Below are 13761 nucleotides of genomic sequence, written 5' to 3'. Positions count from 1 at the left end.
ATGACAATCTGTATAGTCTATTTCAACCAAAAATGGGTATTGCGGCTGAAATTCAAGGAAAAAGGGGAGATTTGTTCAGATCAAAGGAACAAAAGGATGTACTCGAAATTGCTGAAGCGTGGGGTAATAAACCCTAGGAGTGTGGATTTTGATTTTCGGATCTTTGTGAATGTGAACTTGAGGGAAAAGTTCAATCAACTTCAACTTGAAAAGTTCTGTTCTAACAATACGAGGCTTATGCTGAATTAACTACATATTTCTATTCAAATCTTAGCTTTTTGGATGCGAATAGATTCTCCTTCAGCGTTAAAGACCAAGATTATGTTGTGGATATGCTGGCAGATATGTTAGGAGTTGAAAGAGGAAAATATCAACCAATCAAAGTTTCCATTGCTCGAGCCACACTTGAACGGTGAAGAGGGAGAACGAGATGAAAAGATCACCTACTTAAGGATGGGTGCATTCAACATCTTGCTTCACAAGATTGTGATTAATTGCCTCCGACCGAAATCAACCTCCAAGACTGATGTTTCAAGTTCAAAGGCTAAGCTGATGTATGCCATTCTCCTTGGAAAAAGGTTTTCTCTCCCTCACACTATTATGTTTCACATGTATAGAGCAATGATGAAGGACATAGGTCAACTCCCTTACCCAAGCCTTGTTACGAAGTTATTCAGATATCTGAATATTCAGCCTCCACAAATCTTTTGTGTTCGACCATGCGATCATATGGTGGTAGGACTGAAAATGGTGACCAAAATGCGTTTGAAGGAACTGAGCAAGGAATTGGAGAAATTCAAGGAGAAAACTCCTGCCAAATCTCATCAAATCTCTTATGCATCTAAGAGAAAAGGGAAGGAGCCCATGGTTGCTCCATCCAAGAGAAGAAGAGCTCTCATCGTTGAGGATGAAGATGATGACGAAGACATCACCATCTCTGCAATGGTTTTGAAGAATTTAAGTCGTCCTGTTCCACAGAAAGAATCGGAACAAATGACGAAAGAAGCAAAGGAGAAGGAAGAAGAAGAAAGAGAAGCGATAAAAAGCGAGAGGAAGAAAGACCGAAGAAGAAAGAAGAGAAGAAGGAGAACCCGAGGAAATCTCTTCTCCACCGTAGGCATGGAAACAGGGGGAGATCGGGAGAAAAAAAGTGAAGTCTTCATATCTTGATGCAAGTGAAGGAGTCGCCGCTCACTGCGGACCCAAAGGATGTTTATGTATCTCAATTTCCAGAAGAAGGTCATGAAGCTTCATCGCCAAACCTGCGAGATTATGTTGATCTACCATCGTCTGCATTTACTCCATCAGATCAAGCCGAAGCAAGTACTTAGACTGATAATGGAGCAGATTTTTGCAGAATCATGGATATTCTCTTGGAAATGCGAGGTCAAATTTATGCCTTGGGATGCGAAGTTCAAAACTTGAAGAATGAAAGTCAAGCTTCTTCCTGTTCATTGAATGATAAGATGCAAGCCCTCTCTGTTTGAGAATCAGGCCAATGCCAAGAGTGAGGAGATTGCTCAGCTAAAGGAAGACTTCAAAAGGCTGGAAGGCATCATTCAGTCTATGGAAGATTTCCAGCTTGTCCGCGTTCCCAAGTAATCTTGACTTCATCTCATCCTTTTTAATGATGACAAAAAGGGGGAGAGATGCAAAATTTGATCAAAAACTTTCAATCATTAAAACTGTTTGTTGGATTGGTTTGTTGTTTAAACTCTGTTTGACTTTGTTTTGTGTCTGGATGAGAACTGAACTAGACTTGGACTTGACTGCTTCTATTAACGAGTATTGATATCTTATGGATGGCTTTATCATAGACTAGACTAACCTATTTTCTGTGGTTGCAGATTCTAGTGTTATTCTTTTAGCCATTTATCTCTCTAAGATATGCATATGTGTTTGATAAATGTTTTGCGGGTCAAAGTTATCCAAATCTGCAGGAAAGTTTTGTCACCATCAAAAAGGGGAGATTGTTGGAGAAATCTTCTTGAAGTGTTTTGAAGTTGACAAAACGTTTCTATCGTCTAGTCCGAAGGCTTGCGACTCAAGTTATTTAAAGTCTCGAAGACCTCAGGACAGCCGACTCAAGACTCAAAGTCTATCCTCATTGATGAGTCTCTAATCCGTTGAAGAAAGGCTATCTAGAACTGGATGTTTCGTTATGGATTTAACCTTATCATCTGGAGAAGATCTCGTGGCTGGAAAATACGTAATAGAATCCTTTGATTGATCAAGATTGATTCGATGATTGAAGATTCAATGATTATCTAAATATTATTGGAAGGTTCTACTTATGGAAACCAAGATCCTGATTGTAGGGCGAACATGATTGATGGGCCATCAACACATTCCTTTAATAGCCTGAACAATCTTCCTAATTGATTCCGTCCAACGGGTAGATTGGAGGAACTCCTTTGGTAAGTGCCAACGGGTATGATGGCATAAAGGAGTATATAAGGAAGATGGTCTTAGTTGTTCAAGGTGTTCGTGATAGAAGAATTCCAAAGTCTAAAGCTCCTTTTTGTTTAGACAATTCCTTTGAGCGAATACTTGTATACAAAAGAGAGTCTATATTTGTGAGAAACCTTGAGGATGTGTGGTAGAACATCTACACCTTTGTGGAATCAAGGCAAAGCGTGCTGTAACTTCTCTTTTGATCATAGTGAAATCCAACCGGTGGGCTATCGGTGCGGAAGAGTGAACGTAGGCTTGGAATAAACCGAACCACTATAAATCCCGTGTTCAATTTTCTCTTCCTCACTCTCTCTACCTCGATCGTATTTCATTTTGTTAATCAAGAGAGAATTTCCTTTCTATCATATGCTAAGAATCGCTTCCGTATTTCGATAAATTGTTTGTGCATCTATTCACCCCCCCTTTAGGTGTTTATACTAGCTATCTCATCTCCGAGCCGTTGACTGATGCTGACCGCCATCGTCTCCTCAGAACCCAGGTAGGCATTTCGCCAAACACTTGGTATGCATGTGTTGTATCGAGCTGGCCGGAGCTCCCTTGATCGTTTTGACTGAGCTCCGGCCCCCCACCTATCCTCGCTACGTTTCCAGTCAGCTTAGCACACCTCATTAGCTCCTTGGATTCGCACTCGAGCCTCGACCAAGCTGAAAACTTCCCGGATCTGTAGTGCACGCAACCTGTTCGATGAAATGCCCAGCTGAAATCCCCCATTGTTTTCATTGTTTAGTGCCTCGACCACCTCTCTCTCTTTCCATTTCTCCCTCTCTCTCTTCTAGGTGTTAATTAGGTCGAGTCCCTGGAGTTGTGCCACCAGAGTAGAGGGAAATGAAGTTGCGAGTCCTTGTGCGTGTTGTTGGAGCTCACCTCGGAGCGGCCCTTGCTGCCACTGCCGAAGCCCCTGTCCTCAAAGGTCAAGATTAGCTCCCTCATCTACCTAGTTGAGGCGACACCGTTGCAGCCTAGTTGGAGAAGTTGCCGGTGCTGCACGTGGTTATAGCTTCCCTTGGTCACGACTGAGTAGTCGCGGACTAGGGGGAAACAGGCCGAGCTGTGCTAAATCTATGATCTGGCTCGATCGGCCACTCTTACTCCACAGGCCAACAGCTTAGAGTTAGTTTGGGCTATGGGCCTGCGCAGGAGCCCTTTTGTTGCAAAAGGAGGATTGGGCCCATTGGCTGGGGCCCAATCCAGATGAAACAAAGGCCCGACTAGCCATGATTGGGCTTGGCCCATTTGGGTGGGCTAACCGACCGACCCCCAATTGGGTCGGACCCAGGCGGGTTTGACCGACTCACCCCGACAGAGTCAAAATCGGGTCTAGTCTAATTGGACCTAACTCAGCCCAGTCGAGAAAAAAAAAGATATATATTTTTGAAAAAAGAAAAGAAAATAAAAAAAAAAAAAAAAATTCTCAATTTTTTTTTTGAAAATCTAAAAATACAGGATTTGGTTGGGAATTGTCATGTCTTGCCTTCTTAGTGTAATTAGGCATTTATTTGCTTGTATATTGATTATATCGCATATTTAATTTGCATAATTAATTATATTTGCGGATGTTTAATTGCATGTGCTCAATTTTACTGTAATTAGAATATTGGTAACTATGATTATTATCTTAATGATTGCGTACCTGCATAATCACCTCATATGTTAGTGAATATGTATAAAATCTATTCAAAATGCTTGACAATTTTTTTTTTTTAAATGAACAAGATTAGTACCGAAAGGGCACTAATTGGTCAATTAGTGTAATCAAATTCCTGACCTTAGATTTTCTGATTGCGTAGGAAGTGAGGTACACTCCCATGCCTGACTTGATTTCCAATTGACTCTAATAGGCTATGTCACGCCCCGAACCCCGAGCGCGCGCACATCCCACTGCGGTCGATCAAATGCGACATTCCCAGGTAGTGTCGCCAACCCCATTCATTTATTAATGCGCAAGCGGAACGTATTATAAAACCCCTGATAATTAAATACATGATAGAAAAGCAGGAAGCAAAACCACAACATAACACTTTCATAATTCAACAGAATTACAAATAGAGGTCTACGGCCAAAAACCTACAAAAGACCGGCCCTTAAAAATGAATTGTCCTACGACTTACAAGTCGGACATGATCTCCAATCCTTATGACTTCACCTCTCCAACTCCTCAAGGCCAACCAAAGCTATCTGCTGCTCCGTCCACTGGGACTGAAATGGTTATTCAATAACCACTGAGACAACGTCTTAGCAAGTTCAACCCCCTAAATCCCTATTAGAAAGAAAATACGCCCAAGGGTGGCCTAGCCACATCACACAGAGAACTTACCTCGCCTCAATTCCTTCCTGCAAGTTAGCACAATTTGTATCACATAATCTTAGGTAGTAATAATAATTCAAACAATTGGAACGCCATCACTTTCATATAAATCACGATCGCACTTAGCACGCATTTTAATTATTATTCACCGCCACACAAGGGCATAGCCTACTCACAGGTCGGCTATCTATTTATTAACATTACAACATTTCGAGAAAAATAAAGGTCCAGTCGGTCTCGCCACTATTGCGACCAAGCCACGTCATTCTATCGACGGCATTTCTAGAAGAATGAAGGTCCAGTCGGTCTCGCCACTCTTTGCGACCAAGCCACGTCATTCTATCGACAGCATTTCTAGAAGAATAAAGGTCCAGTCGGTCCCGCCACTACTGCGACCCAAGCCACGTCATTTTGTCGACAGCATTTCTAGAAGAATAAAGGTCCAATCGGTCCCGCCACTACTGCGACCAAGCCACATCATTCTATCGACAACATTTCTAGAAGAATAAAGGTCCAGTCGGTCCCGCCACTACTCTGCGACCAAGCCACGTCATTTTATCGACGGCATTTCTAGAAGAATAAAGGTCCGGTCGGTCCCGCCACTACGCGACCAAGCCACGTCATTCTATCGACGGCATTTCTAGAAGAATAAAGGTCCGAGTCGGTCCCGCCACTCACCGCGACCCAAGCCACGTCTATCGACGGCATTTCTAGAAGAATAAAGGTCGAGTCGGTCCCGCCACTTCGCGACCCAAGCCACATCATTCTCGTCGACATTTCTAGAAGAATAAAGGTCCGGTCGGTCCCGCCACTACCGCAACCAAAGCCACGTCATTCTATCGACAGCATTTCTAGAAGAATAAAGGACCAAGCCACCATTCTATCGACCATTTCGCCACGGTCACTACCGCGACCCAAGCCACGTCATTCTATCAACAAAGATTTCTAGCAGAATAAGGATCCAGTCGGCTTAGCCACTACTGCGACCCGAGCCTTACAACTAGCACATGACAATTCGATACCGATCCTTGGAAACTTTACATTTCACTCACATAATCCAATTACGATATTATCCATTAACAATCCAATTTCAATGTCGAACTCGACACTTGGGATTTTATGAATAAAATCCATATTTATCACAATCAACACTCAATTTGTCACAATCAATCATCAAATTCAAATTCTAAATACACAGCGGTGATCGGCACGAAATTCTCGAGAGTTTAGAGTCCCGACGAAATTTTCGAATTTTAATAAATAATAAATTTTATTCCGAAAATTAATTAAATAATAATATCCATATTTTTCGCAATCCACACTCAATTTATAATATCCAACCATCAATTTCAAAATTCGAATACACAGAACGATCAAGACGAAATTCTGAGAAAGAATAGGGATAAAAATAATGTTTTTCGTTTTTTTTTAAAAAAAAAAAAATAATATTTTAATAATTTCGGATTATAAAATAATATTATATTATAAATTCCAGAATTTCGAAACATTTAAATAAATCAAAAATAAAACCTATTATGTCACATCAATGTTTATTATTAAATGAACTCTCTTAGCATTTAATTAAACATGCTTTAAATTAAACAAACCTCTTAATCTAAGTCACAATTAAATAAACTAAACTAACCACCTAAGCTTAATTAACTTAAGCTAATCACACCTAAAGCATAATTAACCCTCTAAACGAGGTTTAGTGAGTTAAACTCACCGGATTAGTGAGCCGAGCGGACCAAAACGGCGAGGACGCCGAGGAGAACAACTTTCCTCAAAGCGGGCCGAGCATCCGGGCTCGGGAAGGCGGCCAAAACGGGCCAAACGTGGGCTGCCATACCCATTTTCTGGGTTGCTGATCGGGGCCGAGAGGGAGCAGATCCGGCGCCGGTTCGGGTCGGAAAGGGCGGAGGAGGACTGGCGGCAGCTTGGGGCGGCGCGGACAGGTGAGGCGGCGGCCAAGCGAGGCCTCACGGTGGCCGGAGGGAGCTCCGGCAGCTCCTGCGCGAGCTGAACAGCAGCTCGGGACGACGAGCTGGCAAGAAGACCGCCAAGAAGCGCGGCCAGCAGCGGCGCGCAAGGACGGCAGCTCGGCGGCGAGACGACGCGGGGCGAGGACGGCGACTCCGGCGACGGCGAGCAGAGCGTGGGCGGCGAGCAGCTCCTCCGACGGTGCTGCAACCTTCGCTGGTCTTCGGCCGGTCGGGCGAGCGGGCGAGACGAGCGGACGGCACGGTGGCGGTGGTGACGGAAAGCGGCGAGGCTCCGGCTGGTGGCGGTTGCTGGCTTCCGATCGAGCCTTCTTCGGTTGCTGGATCCGAAGAAGCAAGGAGAAGAAGATGGAGAAGAGAGGCGACGGGAGAGAGAGGAAGAAGAGAGGGAGGAGAGAGAAGAAGAGGGGCTTTTTCTTTTCTTTTTCTCTTTCTTTTATTCAACAAAAATGGCCCACCATGACCTAGGATGACATCACACTCCACTATCTCCCACAACCTCTTCCAATGGGTGCAATTCGATTTTCCGCCGGGGCCTAAAACTTGTGCAACAATGTCTTCAATTCCACTTAATTCTCTTCCAATTAAATCTTAATCCCACTTGAATTAAATCAAATTGACCCCCATTAATTCATTCAACACCTCATCAATCAAATTGGTATTTTTCCTTACCACTGTAGCGTACTTGCATCCCAATTTCACAATCTTCCGAAGACGGCATTTTCAATTGAACGAAGACGGTCCCATTTACCTTATAAAAAATTTCGTCCTCGAAATTAAAACCCGAAGATCCATGTCCTCTCCTCTTTCTCAAGCTCCTTCTATACTAAGCGACTCTATTTTTGCCAAAATACTTAAAATAGGTCTTTAATGTCAAAAGAGGTCTCAAGAGCTTAAGGCGAATTAACTCTTGGACTGCGATTTTTCGATCTCGATTTCATCTCAACCGAGAAATCCGGTAGCTCGATTAAAAGAAACTATCTGCAAAAGGAACCTCGGTCTGACACTAATCATGAGCCTTAGGTGATCTTTCTTTCGACTTCATTAGCAATTGAAATTCTACATCCTAATACCTTTAAACTTGCTCCTAGATTTGAAATAATTTCCCACACTTGGTGACGTTGTGACAAGGGTAGGTCATGAGGCAGGTAGTGTTCGAGCTTTTAGGACAAATGACTTTTGTTGGAACCACGAAAACGTGATTTAAACTTTAGAGGACTTAGGTCTAAATCTATCTTGTTCAAAAATATTTTTTGTTTGGCAGCAAGGATTCAATGCACATGCCTAACATGTCAGTTGCTAAATGTTCATGCAGTTAGGAGTTATAAGGGGATGAGTGATTGTTAACCCCTTTTCTTGCAGGTGTAGAGTTGTGAATGAATGTTCATATTTTGAATTTTTGAAGTGTTGCTTCTTTATAAACTATTGTGTATGTATTCTTTACACCACACTACATTGGCACACATTACCTACCGCTTATTGTAAAATCCAAGAGTACTCGATAACTTCAATGAACACGAGGATCACTTAGGATGGTATTGAGGTGTGAACTACCACTCGAGTGCAAGATGCTAACTACAATTCCATGTAGATCTCTAGTCGATCTTGAGGGATAGTCAAAACGAACCAACTTTCTTTTCAACTCCTTGGAATGTATGAATCCCCATCAATAAATTTCCTTTAGTTCTTGATGTTAAAGGTCCTATTTCTCTTTACGATAGCAAACTTGACAATTCTTGAGAAAAACTTAGAAAACTTATGTACCACAATTATATTCTCCATATTCGGCTCCTGGGCGCATTAGCCAAGCAAATCACTTTAGGAGGATTGAAGTTTCTCTTCGACCTTTGATTCAAAAGCACACTAACTAAACAAGTGAATTATATCAATACCACGATTCAAAACCAGCTCTGGAGATAAACTTTTACACACTTGCAAACCCCTTCAAGACAGATTCATATTTGGGATAAAAACATTCAAAACATCATTCTTCTTATTAATGCAATCCCTTTTCCTTCTTGATGTTCAAAGGATGGCCGTGCTAGCCACATTCAAAGTCATGCCTCATTTCCATTGACTGACCACCTCAAGACATGGGGTAACCTTACGACGTCGGCCTTTTTGATGAAGTTGGAGTACGGAGGCTTGATCCTCGATCACAACTTCAGGGCTTCAACAACACAATTTTGTTAGTTCGGTCCGGATCCTATGGCTCCATTTTGGCATATTAAAAGCTTTTCCTACTAACTATCCCAAGCCGTTTAGAGTAGAAATTGAACCACATTCTATGTGTATGTCTAGTAAAAAAAAAAAAAAAGGAGAGAAAAGTCGTCACCCATTATAAGTATCACTTTCCTTTTTATTTGCTCATTTCGTATTGATCTTCCATTTTAAAATCCGCGGAGACTAATTGAATACCCTTTGTGATGTGGGCTTATAATTGAAAAATTGGCAATCACTCTTGATAAGTGAACATTGAATGCAAGTTTTAAACTCCTTTGATTTTGCCCCATTGCACGCATGTTTTTGTTTAAATTTTTAATTATGGGCTCAAACTCATATCTTGTCCAAAAACCTTTCAAGTCGCAATTATATATTGGGGCATAAAAATTAAAATTGCAATTTTAATCAAATTCTCTCATGCTCACATTTTGGAACTAAAATGCAAATCACATTTTATGTACAAATTTCTTAAAATAGAAGTCATTTCATTTTTCTAGGAGTAAAATCACAAATTTATTTTTTCAAAAATCAATGCCACTTTTGCATATGAAACTTTTAGAATAAGAGTAGACGTTCGATTGATGGCCGCGGATTGATTTTTTTTTAATGATGTATTCTCTTATAATTAAATCTTGGCAAAATACTAAAACCCCATAATAGGGATTATGGGGCATGTATCGTCGCTTAGATTTTGTTGTAAGAAGTGACCTCATTGAGAGATTTAGAGATCATTTTCTCATTCAGATACTGACATTTGTCATCTTTTTGCAAGTTATGCGTGATGTTTCTTAACATTCTCGTGTTTGACCACATAAAGAAGTGAATTCTAGAGTTATGACAAGAGTTGATTTTTACTCTTATCTATACAAGAGTTTCTTGTATTTTATCATTGTTTTTATTCTTGTTAGAAATCATGTTTTCCATTTTGGGTTTTGATTGTGAATTCAATTGATGCTTTTGTAAATCATGCGACTCACATTTTTTTTAATTATGTAATTCAATTTCATGAAAATCATCATTTTAAATCAAACACATAAGTGTTTCAAACGAACCTTTACGTCTACCTTTAAAATGTTTTGAAAATAATTTCAAGAAAGCTTTGCTTAAGGCCCCCTTTTCACGTGGTCACTTTCTCAGGCAGAATGAGGAGTTTATTTGAGATCGGCATCTGCCCCTTTTAAAAGATGAAAGTGTAGGCTCATGGAACTCGAGGAGTATGCATGCGTCGAGGCTTTGTTTGCGCCAATCTTCCATAGAGGCGAAATGAAGCTGAATTCCGTTCTAGGAAGTTTCTTTATCTGGAGGTCGGGCATTGCCATCACCAGATTTTTTATGAGCTTTATCAAGAGCCGCATCATATATTACTAAAAGACTAGAACTAGGGCTCTTGTGCATTTTGTCAATTAAAACATTTGAACAATTGGCTGCAAGAATTTTCTACAATCAATTTTGGAGATTCGTGTCACAAAATGCTACTTTATTATATGCTTTATCGCAGACATGCGGACTCCTGAAGTGCCATAACTTGGCAGAAATGGACACTTAAGTGTTATAACTTACAAAAGGTACACATAAGTGCCAAAATTGAAGCAAAATAGATCACTTAAGTGCCAATCTAGCAAAAAACCGACCAAATTGCATACGTGACATTTTTCCGGCAAAACAAGTGTAAAACGACGCCATTTTGCACGTTGACGTGACCAAATAATGCAAAAACGGCGTCGTTTTTTACCGACATGGTAAACAAATAATATAAAAATTAATTAAATTAAATTTAAAATTAACTATAGTTAAAATATGAAAAAAAAATTAAAATTAAAATTAGTTAAAATATGAAAACTAATAAATTTAAAATTAAATTTAGTTAAAATATGAAAAATAATGAATTTAAAATTAAATTTAGTTAAAATATTAAAATTAATAATTTAAAATTTAAAAAATTAAAAAAAATTAAAAAAATTTTAAAAAATTAAACATTAACAAATTTTAAAAATTATTATTATTATTATTATTATTATTATTTATAAAAGGGGGTCGGCCGGGTCGTCGGGCCCTAGCTAGGGCTGGTGACCCCTGGCCGACCCTCCCCCTCCGTTGTTGGGGGTCGACGATGACGGCGACTAAGGGTGAGCCTCGCCACTGCCCCCTCTCCCCCCCCTTAATTTATTTTAATTATTTTTAATTATTAATATTTTTAAATTTATTTAATTTTATAATTATTATTTTTAAATATTTTAACGAAATTTAATTTTAAAATTATTATTATTTCATAATTTAATTAAATTTAAATTTATTTTATTATGTTTTAATATTTTAACTAAATTATATTTTAAAATTATTATATTTTCATATTTTAACTAAATTTATTTTTAAATTAAATTTAATTAATTTTATATTATTATTTTTACCGCGTTAGCTAAAAAACAACACCGTTTTTGTATTATTTGGCCATGTTAGCGTGCAAAACGGCGTCGTTTTGTACTCGCTTCGCTGGAAAATTATCACGTCAGCGTTTTGGCTGGACTTTAGCCGGAGTGGCATTTAAGTAATCAGTTTGTCTTCAAACGTGGCACTTAAGTATTACTTCGTGCCAAGTTATGTCACTTGAAAGGTACTTTTGCCCTTTATTGCAAGGAAATGAGGCAAATGCCTCAGGTGCCAAAAATAGTCCATCATTACAACCTTATTCCAAAGTCTCTTTTGATTGAGATGGTTTGAGTGAAAATGAGAATGCCACAAAGGAGCTATCGCTTGAAGGAGTGTAAGCAGTTATATATTGTCTTATCTTCCAAGTTCTCAACTTGTAAACCCGATGAAGATAGAGACAAATGTTCCTTTATTGGCTTTAAAACAATAATCCTTTGTGTAAGCCCATGACCATACCTATATTGCACTTCTCTCAAAAGACCTTTTTTTGTCACGCTTCGATCTTCGGGCACGCACACATCCTTCTACTTGGTCGATTTTATAATGTAATATCCCAAGACTATGTATCGCCGACCCTTTTATTCTTATTTGCACATGCGGAAGTAGTTATAAATCCTTAGACAATAAACAATGTGATATAAAAAGCATGCCATATTTTTCATACTGAAATTCATACCCACACTTTTATACATTAGCATAACTCATAGTATCTTACAATACTATTCAATACTTTTTAAGCTCACACTTATCTACACATATACAGGGATTACAAAAAGGGATGGGATTTCAATCTCATCTGGGTCATATTCGGAATCGTCCTGATCCTCCTCTGATTCCTCTTCACTGAGCTAGTTTTCTTCCAGCTCTTCATCTTCTTCTTCAGGCTTGTCCTCAACTTTAGGTGCTAGCTCATCTTCAGGTACCTCCTCTGCTACACCTCAATCTTTGTCCTCCTCCGATCCTTCCAACTCCCGCTCTTCGATCTCACCACCCTCGTCATTCCAATTGTCATCATCTATTGAGTACACAGGAGTGTGGGCTTCAGCCTTGAGTGCTGGGTCTTGAACATTCACAACCGACCCATCCGCATGGTCTACTGTACCCTCCCCAAATGCTTCTTCCAGAACGTACACTTGCACGTCGTTCTTTGGAATATGTCCCTCTCTACGCTCGTCAAAGTACTACTGGTACCATGACCTATAATGATGGGGCCTCAGGGCGTTTGCTCCCACGTCAACCCAAACGATTGATTTGACCAGGACATATTCTAATCCTTCCGGGTGAGGATGAATGTGAAAGTGGATTTCTAGCTCAGTTAACTCCTGAGGAATATTGAAATGCATGGCAAGACGAGGAGGCAGACGAGGAGGTGAAGGTACTACCATCTACGGGCCTGAAATGGTTATACAATAACCATTGAGACTACGTCTCAGCAAGTTCTACTCCACTAAGACCTAATTAGTAAACTAATACACTATGGGCTGCCTAAACACATACAGGTCAAGGGATTTACCTTGGCCTCAGATCCCACTTGCAAGTCAGTATAATTCATAACAGGCACCCACTCACTCAAAACAAATTGAACCAGTCGATTACATGTCACCCAAATCATTCCCCATGGTGGAATATCTAGAAGTCGGGCCACGTGCATTTCTAGGTCGACATACCAAATATCCGAGCCATGTGAAATCTCCAGGGTGACATACTAAAACCTTGGGCCCACGTGCATTCTCTAAGGTGACCTCGAGCCATGTGCCCTTTTTCACGATACCTTACTCAAACACTGGACCCACGTGCGTTCTCTAAGGTACTAGTTCACCAAAGTGACGCATCAGATCACCAAGCCATGTGTCCTTTTAGATGCCGTTCCGGAACGTTAGGCCCACGTGCATACTCTAAGGCACTAGTTCACCAAAGTGACACATTAGATCACCGAGCCAAGTGCCATTTTAGATGCCATACTTAATCACCAATCCTCTATCGATACCAACAACCGATACCTGATTATTCCTCAACCAAATAATAAAAAATCAACCCAATAGGAATATATCCTAAAATTTCACAATTAAATCAATTCAGCACGATTTGAAGCTCAATTAAATAAACGGATTGCACCACGACGATCAGCGTGAAATTTCAGTCACTAGCCATCCCGGTTGAATTTCCAGAAAAATAAATAAATAAATAAATAAATAATTTCGAAAATTAATAATTAAATATTAAAAATCCAATTTAGGCCCGTATTGCCTAATTGAAGTCCGATAAGGGTCGGGAAAAATCCCAAAATGCATTCAATAAATAGTATAGGCAATTCTCTAACTAAGTACGCTA

Source organism: Eucalyptus grandis, chromosome 1 (genome assembly GCF_016545825.1).
Source record: "Eucalyptus grandis isolate ANBG69807.140 chromosome 1, ASM1654582v1, whole genome shotgun sequence".
NCBI classification, from domain to species: Eukaryota; Viridiplantae; Streptophyta; class Magnoliopsida; order Myrtales; family Myrtaceae; genus Eucalyptus; species Eucalyptus grandis.
The sequence above is the reverse complement of the archived record's forward strand: the minus strand, read 5'-3'. Positions refer to the sequence as shown.